The sequence below is a fragment of the Microtus ochrogaster genome, unplaced genomic scaffold (genome assembly GCF_000317375.1).
Source record: "Microtus ochrogaster isolate Prairie Vole_2 unplaced genomic scaffold, MicOch1.0 UNK33, whole genome shotgun sequence".
Taxonomy (NCBI): Eukaryota; Metazoa; Chordata; class Mammalia; order Rodentia; family Cricetidae; genus Microtus; species Microtus ochrogaster.
Window position 1 is genome coordinate 1,332,113 of NW_004949131.1, and position 12,941 is coordinate 1,345,053.

The 12,941-nt window shown below is 44.5% G+C and overlaps 1 protein-coding gene across 1 annotated transcript in view; it reads left to right on the forward strand.

Annotated features, from left to right (window-relative positions):
• The first annotated feature begins 6,755 nt into the window (after positions 1-6,755).
• Cpne4 (copine 4) overlaps positions 6,756-12,941 on the forward strand; it is a 481,784-nt gene continuing 475,598 nt past the window's right edge. Inside the window, exon 1 of the mRNA XM_005368465.3 lies at positions 6,756-7,299. The gene's annotated coding sequence lies outside the window, so the exon portion shown is untranslated. The remainder of the gene's footprint in view (positions 7,300-12,941) is intronic.

Sequence of the window (12,941 nt, forward strand, 5' to 3'; positions counted from 1 at the left end):
CTGGAGGCATTACCATCCCTGACTTCAAACTCTATTACAGAGCTACAGTATTGAAAACAGCTTGGTATTGGCATAAAAACAGAGAAGTCGATCAATGGAATCGAATAGAAGACCTGGACTTTAACCCACAAACCTATGAACACCTGATTTTTGATAAAGGAGCTAAAAGTATACATTGGGAAAAAGAGAGCATCTTCAACAAATTGTGCTGGCATAACTGGATGTCAATCTGTAGAAGAATGAAAATAGATCCATATCTATCACCATGCACAAAACTCAAGTCTAAATGGATTAAAGATCTCTTATTAACTCTTATATCTTACATTAACCCATAATTCTTGTCTGTGTTATCCATGTGGTTTGGTACCTCTTATCCGTGATTCATTCTTATCTTACTTCCTCTGTGTCTGGGTGACAACTGCAGACTGAGCCTTTCCTCTTCCCAGAATTCTCCTATTCTTGTTTCCCCACCTATACTTCCTACCTGGCTACTGACCAATCAGCATTTTATTAAACCAATACAGGTGACAAGGATACAAGACCGTTGTCCCACAATAACCTCATAAATGGGAGATGTTATGATTTCAGTTAAATCTGTCCCCCACAGATTCATGTATTCGAACACTTGTTCTTCAACTGACCATGTTGTTTTGGGAGGTTGTACATTAGGAGGCGGATTCTAGCTGGAGGAAGTGGGATGCTGAGTGGTGGGACTTAAGGGGGTAGAGTCAGGCCTTGTTTTCTGTCAATTCTCTACTTTCTGATTCATGGGTGTCTGAATAAGTGGCTCCTCCAAGCTCCTGCCACCGTGGAGTGGCTCACTGCCATGCCTTCTACACCATGATAGACTATGTTTCCTCAAATTGGGGTCTAAATATGCTTATTAAGTATTTAATCAGAATAATGAAAAGAATAATTAATACATGAGGTGGATTCTGTACCATTGAGCTACATTCTCAGTTCCCTCTGTCTTTAACATCACCATTCTGCTCTTGGAGAGATTGTGAATTTAAGTTCTTTAGTGATATTATTTATCTCTAATTTTCTTCATTAATTTATGTTCCATTTACATGGCTTTCTTATTACATTAGGATGGGTTCATGAATTAGAGTGCAATTTGGTTCATTTTCTTTCTTCTATGAGTTGCAAAATGAAAAAAATAGTTAATTTCATTCTGAACTTGAAACCCTTTCTCTTTGCCCTTCATGTCTTGCGTTCTTCAAATTGCTCTCTGCCCCTCTTCCAGATTCCGGTAATGAGAGCACCCCTCCAACTCATGTGAAATTCTCCATCTCTAGCCCGAATTCCCCCAAATTTCCAGAGAAAAAACTCGTGTGTGTGTGATTGACAGTACCTCTGAGTCCATACAGATAAAGAGAATTAATGCCTCTTTATGGTAGGGAAGAGTGAAGCATGTTCAAAGATATGACAGCAACTGGACTAAGCCTTGAGATGAGTAAGCACAAGCCAGAATCTAGTAGCACGAACTAGTGGGTGATGTGGGAAGTCCTTCTGTATATGTGTTGCTTTTATTGGTTAATGAATAAAGCTGCTTTGGCCTACAGCAGGGCAGGAGGGAGTAAGGCAGGGATTCTAAGCAGGTAGAGGAGGAAAGAAAGCAGAGTCAGGGAGACTCCATGTAGCCACCAAAGGAGACAGATGCCCGGGAACCTTACCAATAAACCACGAGCCTTGCAGTAAAATAAAGGAAATGGGTAATTTAAGATATAAGAGTTAACTAGCAATATGCTTAAGTGATTGGCTAAGCAGTATTTTAATTAATACAGTTTCTGTGTGATTATTTTAGGTCTGGGTGGCCGGGAAACGAACAAGCAGCCTCCGCCCACCAGTGGGATTTCATTAGGAAATGTGGCCAGCACCCATAAGATCTGGATGTGAAACTCACACTGGAGCTAGCTAGCTGTGCAGCCTTTGCCAGGCTACAATCCATGGGGCTCAGTTTATGAAAAAAACAGATGATGATATGGGTGCTTAATGTGTTGGATTGTCTTGAGAGGCCACCATGATGATGTCGTCAAGTCCCTAGCCCCAGTATGTTGTTTCACTTTTCTGTCCACACCCACCAACCTCCCTTCCAGGAAAAGTCATAGCTGCTTTTCAGCCGAGTGATAAACTGGAAGACATTCATCTCAGCTGCTGCTAATGCCCATATGCTCTCCTTTCGTCTCTTGGCATTTTGAAATGAGTGCTCCATAATGTTCTCTCGTGGTGAACACATTACTTTGTCTCCTTTAGCTAACATCGAGCCTTCTACTCTGACCAAATAAAGGAAACCAGAAAAGAGCCTTGTTTGCCTAAAACCATTAATACAAAGTTGTCCGCGTAACGTTCTGAGGACATATCAATTAGAAATAATATTTGGTGTTAAGGAAGAAAAAGCTGAGAATAATGGCTTGAGTCAATGGATGGCTTTCTTTTTCTCATAACAAACAAACCTGGAGATAATGGTTGTCTTCCGGGTATCAAAAGCCCAAGCTCCTTTTATCTTTCTGCTCAGCCCGCCTTAGCAAATGCTACTCTGTGGCCTTATAGTGTCGGACCCGCTTCACTCTGGGTAGAAGCAAGAGAGGGGCCAAGGTGGGAAATACATGCTGCAGTGGCCTCAGTCACCCCACTCCCTTCTGCAATGCTCCTGAACAGCCAGCAGCAGCGGAACCTCCCACAGTGCTGGCAGGCTTCTGTGTGGACTCTTCAAGATGTTAGCTACTAGCCACCCAGGACTTCCTGCCTTTCAGTATGGGCTAGGAAAACTGCAGAAACACATTTTTAATTCTACTTAATGAACACAAATGTATTAGATCTGAGTCACGTGACTAACCAACCCAGAAGCAAGGCTGGAAATCATAGACTCAGGGGCTGGGAACACTGATCTCTTTCAGAAAATTGTGCTTTTCTTCATAAAACAAAACAAAACAAACAAACAAACAACAACAACAAAAGAGATAGTAATAGAGGCAGGGAAACAGCAGTATGTACAAGGGGCTAGATGCATGTGAATGTTCCTTCAACCCAAAGGAATGAGGTCCCAAGGGCTTATTGCAGACATGTGATAGGAGATTTGTGCCTGGGAAGCAGGGTCCTAAGTTTTGGAGTCCATTCAAGAACCTTCTGTCTACAATGTGGAAACTGAGGTTCAGAAAAGTGAATGAATTTTTCTTCATAGATGATGGGATGACCTGCCATGAATAACAGGCTCAATTAGCATTTATCCAAACACCATCGCAGGAAACCGGAAAGCCTCAGGGAGAAAATGCCCTGTGCTCATCGCTTTTAAAATTTAGGGAGGAAAAGCTAGAGAGATTTTGATGCCACCTATTGGCAGACAAATGTATCAGGTTCCCCTCCATAGAGTGACTTGTTATCGAGTATTAGAGGCATTGACAGGTCATACTGGGTCCTTGGAACCTCTGCCTTGGTTTGAAACATGTGATTCAGAATTCATTTGGGACACGAATTCTACCTTGACTCTTTGCGTCTTAGAAAGGCTTCCCTGGAAAAGTCCTTTCTGCTTTCCAGCAACACCATCCACTTCAGCAGCGCATGGAAATATAAAAGGAAAGCTTATCCCAAGTTCTCAAAATTCCATGAAGTAGAAAAATAAAAAAGACACACCTTAGGGCTATAAATAACCCTGGGGTGAGATTCAAGACTTTGCTTTGATCCACAGTCTCAAAAATAAATCCTGTTATTTACAGCCATCGCCTTGACTGGTTGAGTGTGTAACCATCCTACAGCTCAAAAGAAAGAAAACAGAAACTCCATTTCAAAACAAAATGCTCACCCTGACTCACTCAGGGAAGGAGCGAAGGTTTCTGATGCAGGGCAGCGACTCTCAGTCTGCTTTTCCCCTTCATCATCTGCCCCCCCTTAAAAATGCTCTCCACCGTACTGGGAAGAGTTCACATCCCTTCCCTCTTGTTCCCTGGCTCCCTTCCAGCCTTTGACTTGTCATCCTGATGGGTGAGATGCCTTTCATACTGGCACAGGACACAGAGCGGATGCCTCCCCTTATGTTATCAAACGGATCCAGCGAGTGAAGCCACCCAGAACTGAAGCCCTCCTTTCAGCTTGGGGACGCTGGTGCCACTGAGTTCAGCAGCTTGGCTTTAGATAACCTTAACCATGGCTGTAGAACCCAGCAACACAGAATCCATGAAAAGGAGAGTCGGGAGGCGGTGAGTGACCCGGAGCAAGGAGGGTTTGATCTCACAGTTGTTGGGGGGACTCTGGCTGGTTGGTGGGCAACTCGCTGCAGGGCAGTGATGGAGAAGACAGCTATTAGCTGGTTATAAATTGTTCGTGCAGCTCAGCTGTTGCTTTCATATGTGAGGTGGGAGTAAGTTCTGCCCATGTGCCCTGCAAAAAGCCTCCTTGCATTTACCTTCAGTGTCATGCCTCAAGGGGAAAAAATACCCTGGCATAAAGCTGCACACATGTTCTGCGCACTGGCTTGCAGGCAACTGTTTCTAATTAGGGAACCGAAGCCTGCTGGCAGTCGCAAGTTTTGGTGTTGTGTTTAGTTCGCATGCCTATACAAAGGGGGAGGGGTAACTGTACTAGGGTTTTCTCTATTGGTTTTGACTCTAACTTCTCCATCGTCCACGGTTAGTTGCTGGGCACCTTCAGAGCTTGTTTCAAGTAACATGCAGGAACTAACTGAGTCACGGTCTGGTTATCCCAGCCCCCTGAATCAGGTTTGCGGGAGACATGATAAAAACTTACTTGGGAAGGCTGCCTTGAAAATGAGATGGGCTGATAAGAAGAAATACTGGATAAGGCTGATACTGGATAAGGAAATCACACATGTTCAGCAAATCGCAACTGCCTTTCTCTTGCCTATAAAATAAGAGAGGTTTGTGTTAAATGGTCTATAAGACATTAAAAACTTTTAAATTTAATAACTGTGTATTAAATTGTCTGCTAAGTGGAGATGCTCTCCTAGGTTTTGTGGTTCCAATCATGAAAAAGTTAACAGAGGTGATCCCCTCAGTGGAATTTCAAGGTTAGAGTTCACAGTCAACATGCAAGGAAAACAAATTAGACCTTTTCCCCCCTTATTTCATCTCTGCAGATTTAGTCCAACACAGACTTCATCTCTAAGGCCATGTGCTACTGAATCCAATCTAGGAAGGATTGGCAGGCATGATGGTGACTTCAAATGGGTTTCCCAGAACCCATCCCCCTTCCCTAGGAAGAAACCCTGAGTGTTCCTGCGAGGTTAGTCCTTCCAGTGAAGTCTGTGTTTGTTATTTTGTTTCCAGGGGTGTTGTGAGCATATTTCATGCTCCAAACCTGGGGCCTGTCCTTTATTGTGACCTCACATGCCAAGGCCTCAATGACTGACTTGTGCATAATCACATGACCCAAGTGTTTACTGTCAAGGCAAACCACAGGCACATGTGTAAGCTCCATGTGCAGCCAGATTTTCTCAGGGTTATTTTCCCAGGCTATGATTTAATATGCCATCATAGAATGGCTGTGAAGTGAATGGAAAAAAGGAAAATGTTGATTTTTTTTTCCTGGAAGCTGTTTCTTCTCAAAAGTCTTCCCATTTCCTTTCTGGAACCATCAGTGAGGTTCCTTTGCCTCAATCCTGTCATTTATCCTTTTCTGGCCTTTGAAACTGAGAACTGTGGAGTGGTGTGAAGCTGACAACCAAGCCCATCACCTAAAGAGAGATCTTGCTGTGTTGTGTACTATTTCAACAAGCAGAGAAGGAGACCCCTTTCTCCCTCACCCTGTGTGCTTGCCCATCACTTCTAACCCCTATGTAATTTCCAAGTCCAGAGAGAGAAACTTTTATTCATTTTACTTTATAGATTCTAAAGTCTAATTTATTATGATTATGGCAATGTGCAGGGAGGTTTTGGTTGTCTAGTTTATCTACTTCTGCAGAGACAAATGAAAGCAGCCTGGCGTGTCTTTTCATCATTCCTTTGCCTGAATTTGACTTTGAATATGTTTATAACAGAAAAGCCATCATTTCCAAACTGCCTCCTGAGGACTCAAGATGTTGTTTAGTGGTATTACAAAGCAAAACAACAAACCCAGCCACTTCTTGTGTAAATACTTAATACTGTGCTCAAAGTGCTTATAATATGTGGTAGTGGTTGTGCCTTTAAATAAGACCTATCATTTTGGTTTGGGCTTTTTGAGACAGCGTCTCTAACTGAAGCTGACATCAAACCTCCTATGTAATTCAGGGTAACTTCAACTTTCTGAGCCTTTCTCCCTTCACCTCCCAAATGCTGGGGTTACAGGAATGCAGTGCCATGCCTGACTTTGTATGATGTTGGCGCTTGAACCACAGAGTCCCCTGTGTGTTAGGCAAGCATTCTACCAACTGAGCTACAACCACAGCTGTAAGGTCTATTTTTAAACATACATCCTCTACGCATTTATTTGTTGGCGAGGTTTTGTATTCACCAAAACATTCTGAGGTGAAGAGAAGACTAGCTGTCCATTCATTTATTCATGTCTTTATTGACATATATATACCAAATTAGTACTCAACGTCACCCCCACTTTTAGTGACAGTTGAGCCGGTCAAGAAGTTTCCTTGAATGTATGCAAAACCCAAAAAAGTATAGCTCCCATTCTCTTCTCTCTGCTCCTGTGATTTCACTGCTTTATCAGGGACTAAGGAGAAATGAATCACGTGCCTCCTGGGAGCTGGTGGGAGTTGCAAAGCTGAGCTGGGAATCAGGACTGAGGGCGCGGCAGGACCATGGAGAGCGCCAGGGCCGAGCTCAGGGCGGGGCGTCGCTCAGTCCCTAGAATCCCCCCAGGGGGCGCTGGAGAGGAGGTTTAGGAACTAGTATCTTGCCGGGCTGCTGGGCGCAAGGGTTTCGTCAGAAGGTGGAAATCTCAGAAGCTGCTATCTCCCACCCTCACCCCATTCCCTTCCTCCTTTCCTTCCTTCCTCACTCCTCTGCTCCCTCCCTCCTTCCCCAGTTCCTTCCTCTTTACTCTGCGAGTTTCGGAGCCTGGCAGCTCTCTTCACGCTGTTCACCTCTTCCCCCGCCCCCATCCCCAAGAATGGAGTCGGGGTTTCCAGAGCGACCAAACTCTCCTCCCAGCATCTTTATCTTCCTTGGCTGTTGCTAAACTGGCCCCAGCTGACCAAAGAGGGAGGAGGGAAGCCCGACCCTCCTAAGACCTCTTTTCAACTACACCATCCAGGACCTCCACTCCAAAGGCGGATTTTGTATCCTGGGGGCGGGACAGACCTGTCCCGGGCTGAATTCTCTTTCTAGTCTCCGAGGCTGGCACACCCAGGTGAGTAGATGCCAACTCCGAGCCCCGCGTTCTTGCAAACTCGTCAGGGCTGCTGCGTAGCCAGACCAACTTTTGAGAAGCACTGGGTTTTCGCCCAGCCTGGCTTGTTTGTCGTTGCTGTTGTTCTGAACGGAGGCAGGACCAGCAGTCCTTCTTAAAAGGCAAAAAACCCCCCAAAAAACAAAAAAAAAAAAAAAACTTTCAACCGTTTACATGCTTTCTCACATAACTCTACTCTCCCAGGTGGAGTGGAGAGGGAGACCCCAGGCGGGACCAAGGCACCTCGGTGAGGTCCGGCTGGGGAAGTCCTACTGGCTTAGGGGGAGGATTATTATTGTTTTAGAAAAGGGAAGGGGGAGGGGATCAGAGTCCAGGCTGAAGTTTCTGCTTCCCATCTGACAGAAAGAAAGGGAGAAAGGTGTGGGACATGGTGATGTTAGCCAATGGTTTGACCTCCTACTGTTTGGATCCCGATTCTCTTCATTCTTTGCTAAGAGGTCCTAATAATATTTAACCACGTCCATGACTCTCAGGCTTACAACTCACCCATGGATTTGCCCGTGAATGTCTTTATTTGGCTCAGTCTCCAGGATTTGTTTTTTTCTTTTTGGTTAAATAAAATAGCAAGGTGGTAAAGAGGAACCAGAAACGCCGGAAAGCGGTTCCAACTAGATGGTGGTAACAGAATTGCTAGAACTGAGTCCAAGGGGGTCCATTAGAAAGTGGTCCTCACAGGGTCCAGTGGGAGCTGGCAGAATCTAAGGAATATTCTTAGGAATAGGCTCTTTTTCTTCCTCTTAGGGTAAGCAGGCTTCGAGGTTCCTATTCTCATTCTGTCTTCCAGGTTCTACTGGAGAAGAGAGAGGGGGCTGCAGGGGGCTGCAGGGGGCTGCAGGGGGCTGCAGGGGGCTGCAGGGGGCTGCAGGGGGCTGTAGAGATGATGTAGGCTTAGGGAAGATTACCTGTGAAAAGTCAGTGAGCTGGAGGAAGGAAATGAGAGCACCAGAGGTGAAGTGGGGGTGGGATGGAAGAGGGCACAGAGCCCTGGGAAAGTTTCTGAGAGAGGTACATCCTCCTTCAAGCCCCCTTGCTGTGGACCAACCAGTTCCTAGAATCTCCCTGCCTCTGGAACCGAAATGCTTCAACAATTCATAGTTTATCTTTGAAACGCCGCAGACCAAGCCAAGGGCTTCCTCTTATTACTGCTTTGTAAGGATTTTCCAAGCGCTGCTCTGGTTTCTCATGGATCACTTGTTTTTCCATTTCCTGAACAGCGTTTGGGGCTGTCACAGAGTCCTTAAGTGTTCTCAGCTGGCAAGCTATCTCTTTAGCCCCTGCTTAAGTGTTCTTAAACTGAGATGAAACCCCATCTTTATTTAAACAAAACCCACAAAACCACCTTGGCTTCAAACAGAGTCCTCCTTACTCCCAGCCTCTGAGCACTCCTTCACAGTCTCTAATTTTAAAGGCATTTGTGTTCGTTTTGCTTTATAGCAAAGCAGTTTAAGCCCCGCCCCTTCAAAGTTTCTTTACAATGTAGGTAGGTATTTTTGCATCCATGGTGTTACTTTATAGTTCACAGTAACAGGTTAAATGTCCTAGCCATAGTTGCCTCAAAGCCAGTGTCAAAGAGCCAACTTTATTTAATGCCTTTCAAGTTTAGGAAGACTGCATTTCTTAGCAGAAGATGAGACAAGACTCAGAGAGGCTTCTCTGAAATTAGATAACTTCTGATGCTTCCATTTGCCTCCCTGAACTGCCCCTGGGCCGAACTCATTTGATTTCCCTCTCTGATAGGAAACAGGGCTGGCCAAAAGTCCATTTAGCAGGTCAGGGTTCTGAGCTGAGTTGGTCAAAGCTTCTTACATACACAGAGAAAGATAAAAATCGAGATGACGCTTAGGAAATATAGTTAGGACACCTGTGTGTGTTAGGCCAAAATTTTCACATTTGCTTTTGATGGAAAGATTCTGACTGTTTCTCAGGTTCAAATTTAAACCACATCAGAAGTAGGTGATTCCCCCTGCACATTCTATAGAAAGATCTGTTGGTCCATAGTGAGGGTGGACACCGAAGCCTGGACAGTTGCCAGTGGTTGTATGCACAAAGCTGCCTGTGATGAAACCAATGCTCCACTCACACAGTCCCGTGTAAGAACTCCTGTGGCCATCGACTCTGTACTTTTCCTGAGTGGTCAGCCTGGTTTTTACTCTTCCCATGCAGGCCTTACATTGGCTCTTGGGCATAGACAGCTTCTCAGCTCCTGAGCAGCAACTTTACTAGAACTTAGAAGTGTTTACTTTAGGATAGATGGTCTGGGATTTGTGAGTTGCTTCTCAATTGTAAGAAAAAAGAAAAGAAAATGACTTCGCATTTATCTCCAGGTGTAGCTATGGGACATCTTGGTTAAATTGCCAGCTTCCTTGGAAGGGGACCCTGCTTTTTACAGGTTTTGGATTAAAAGTTGTCTTGTTGTAAACGTTCTCTTCATCTGCATGCGGCATTTTGATGAAAATGACCAAAAGTTGTGTGTGTGTGTGTGTGTGTGTGTGTGTGTGTGTGAGAGAGAGAGAGAGAGAGAGAGAGAGAGAGAGAGAGAGAGAGAGAGAGAGAGAGAGAGAGAGAGTTTTCAAAAATCTAATTGTTTGAGTCCATTATTATGAGTGAAAGCCTTCGGCTTACCTGACCGTGAGAAACTGGGTCAGCGTTGGAATCTTTTTCACATCTCTATTAGAATCTATCTTTTGAGACTCAGCTAAATGTATTTATAAGCTGTGCAGCACGACTCCCCTTGGTGCCTGGAAGGTTAGGACCACCTTTACTCACACAGGGAGAGTCGCAGCTTCGGTGGGTTTGCGCCCAGAGGAGAGACTGAGAAGCACATTCTAAGGATATCCACCAGGCTGATGGGATGTCAGTTTTCTAGCTGGGAAAAATCATGTGCTGATTCTTTGCATTCTTTAAATGTGATCAGATTTGTATTTCGTGGCTCTTGAAGACAGAGAAGGAAGTAAATTCATTTCCTTTATTTGATCTTTCCATTTTTGTCTTCTTAATATTTTAAAACAAAACAAACAAACCCCTTTGGATCCATGGCAGTAACTCAAGTCACATTTCCTTGGCAACGGTAGTGATACACTGGAGTTATGAAATAGCAAGGCAGAAAATTCTAAATGCATTCAAAATAAAATGCCACCAGGTTCAGGACCATCCTCCAGGGCATTGAAATTGACCTCCCAGCACTCAGTAAGAGTTGTTTGCTTAAGGCAGTTGGTGGTGGCGGCTGCCTTTAATGCCTCTGAGAGGCAGAGGCAGGTGGATCTCTGAATTTAAGGCCAGCCTGGTCTACAAGAGCTAGTTCCAGGCAGGACAGGCTCCAAAGCTACAGAGAAACCCTGTCTTGGAAAACAAAACAAAACAAAACAAAAAAGCAACAACAACAAAATAGTGAAAAAGAAAAGAAAGAGTTGTTTTATCCAGATCAAAACACAGATAGTCAGAGCTGGGTTTTAATTTTTATTCTTTTTAGAATTCCTCCTCCTCCTCCTCCTCCTCCTCCTCCTTCCGGAGGCATGTCATGAAAGTAAACAAGCTTGCCATTTCAAATCCATTCTCAAGGTTGGGTATGTAGAGATTGGCATTATGTTGAAGACCAAACTCAGTAAGTATGTGAGGGTCAGGTACATGATCTCTCCTATGATATTTGAGCTAGGCAGTCTATAGTAAGGACTCAGTTGGCATCCAACTCACCCAGTGAACATCTGCTAATGCTTGTGTCTACAAAACATAAACATGGTAGTGCCGATATGAGCTCGCAGGCTTTTCTGTGCTAGCAATCTTATTCCTAAGTGGCTTCTGTTATCTTGTGAATTAATAGAATATGTCATATAATATACTTCATATATAAAATATTGTTTAACATATTTCTGAGTCAGTAAATCCCAATAAGTCCTTAATCTGTCTGCTGAGTTCTTTGAAAGCCTCCAAAGGACCACTAGCTGTTAGGTCAGTACGTATTGAGGGCCTTGAGGCTGCTCTTGTAAAGAGAGAGTAGGTGAGAATATTCTCTTTTTCCAGTCCTGTGATTTTATTGTGCCCAGAGGTGGTGGAGGTCACTGACATAGCTCTATGGCGGATTCACTGCTAACTGGCAAAGAATAGCTTAGCATCCTGGAACTATGACTCTCCAGACTGGCTGAGCCTGAGGATAATCTACTGACTCTAATTGGACAGACGTGGAAATGAAAACTCAGGGAATTGACTTATGCAGGGCCAGGAGTCTTATTCAACAACCATCTTGATTACTCCTCTTGTCAAGAGACTCCAGTTCCCTGCAGGCCATTAAGGCGATGGCGCCAATCCCTGGCGCCATGTATACTGATCATCTCGGTGGCGCATGAGTTGGAGATGATGGGGGGAACCCCCACCCCCACTGGGGTGTTTAGAGAAGCAGAATTGGGAGTTTATTACATTTTCTCTTGGAGACACTGCAATATTTACCCAGCAGATGTGATTACATTTGTACAAAGTCATTGTCTGCAGCCATTTCTGCTAGTGTGCATGCTCTGTGAAGAACTGTCCTTGCTGCATAGGTTTAGACATCTACTTTAATGTCACATGGAGTCAATAAAGCAAACAGAGATGTTCTAAGTGTTCAAGAGTCTAAGAATCCATGGGGGAATCTTAACTCTGCTTTAATTAAAGAGCTATTTAAAATGAATAAACTTTCTCAAATGTTGCTCTTACATGCCTGTTTCAGAACACAATATATATTTTTAAATTTTCATTATTCTTATTTTTAAAAGAAAAGTGGGTATTTTTTCCTTGGAAATATCGGGGTAATACAGAATTTCAATGAGACCCTGGAAAACTTCTCCGGCTTAAAGTGTATGGATGAAATACTTTCCTGTCTCAAAGATCTAGCTTTTTATGGATCAAATTACTTCTCTCTGAAAGAGTGTGTGTGTGTGTGTGTGTGTGTGTGTGTGTGTGTGTGTGTGTGTGTGTTGGGGGGAGGGGGGGATGAAGGAAGCCCAGAAGCTGCCTGGCTGGAGTTCAACTCCAGCAAGCCCAAAGTTGACTAGATCAGGCTGGGCTTCGGAGGGTTAGTATTAGGATGGACTATCGGTCGCTAGAGGGCGCCGGAGCACCGGCAGAGCCCACCTCCTGGGGCTCATGAGCCTGGCTTCCAGGTTCAGAACTGTACCCAGGTGCGAGGCACCCATCGGGTTTGTTGACTCCTCTGTCTGTCCCCCAGTGCAGGTCTCCTCTGTCTCTTCCACTCACTTGCTCATTAAGAGGGGAGCAACAGGCTCTGTTCCAAAAGCCACGGGTGAAGACACTGAGGAAAGGGGCAAAGCAACGTGTTGAAAGTCACAACTGGAGGAACAGAGAGAGAGATGGCAGGGTGAGAGAAAGAGGGCCACTACTTGGTCTCTAGAAACCTGGACAGGGTTCTTTACAACACTCATTACTGTTCGGTGTCTTTGTCTCCTTGTGTATCAAGGAACTTGGTCAGTGGAGGGTAATTCAGAGAGAGAAGGGTGAGTGGTCGAATCTTATCCAGCAGGAACTTGAACGTTTTCTATATCTACCTACCCACCTCTCTCTCTCTCTCTCTCTCTCTCTCTCTCTCTCTCTCT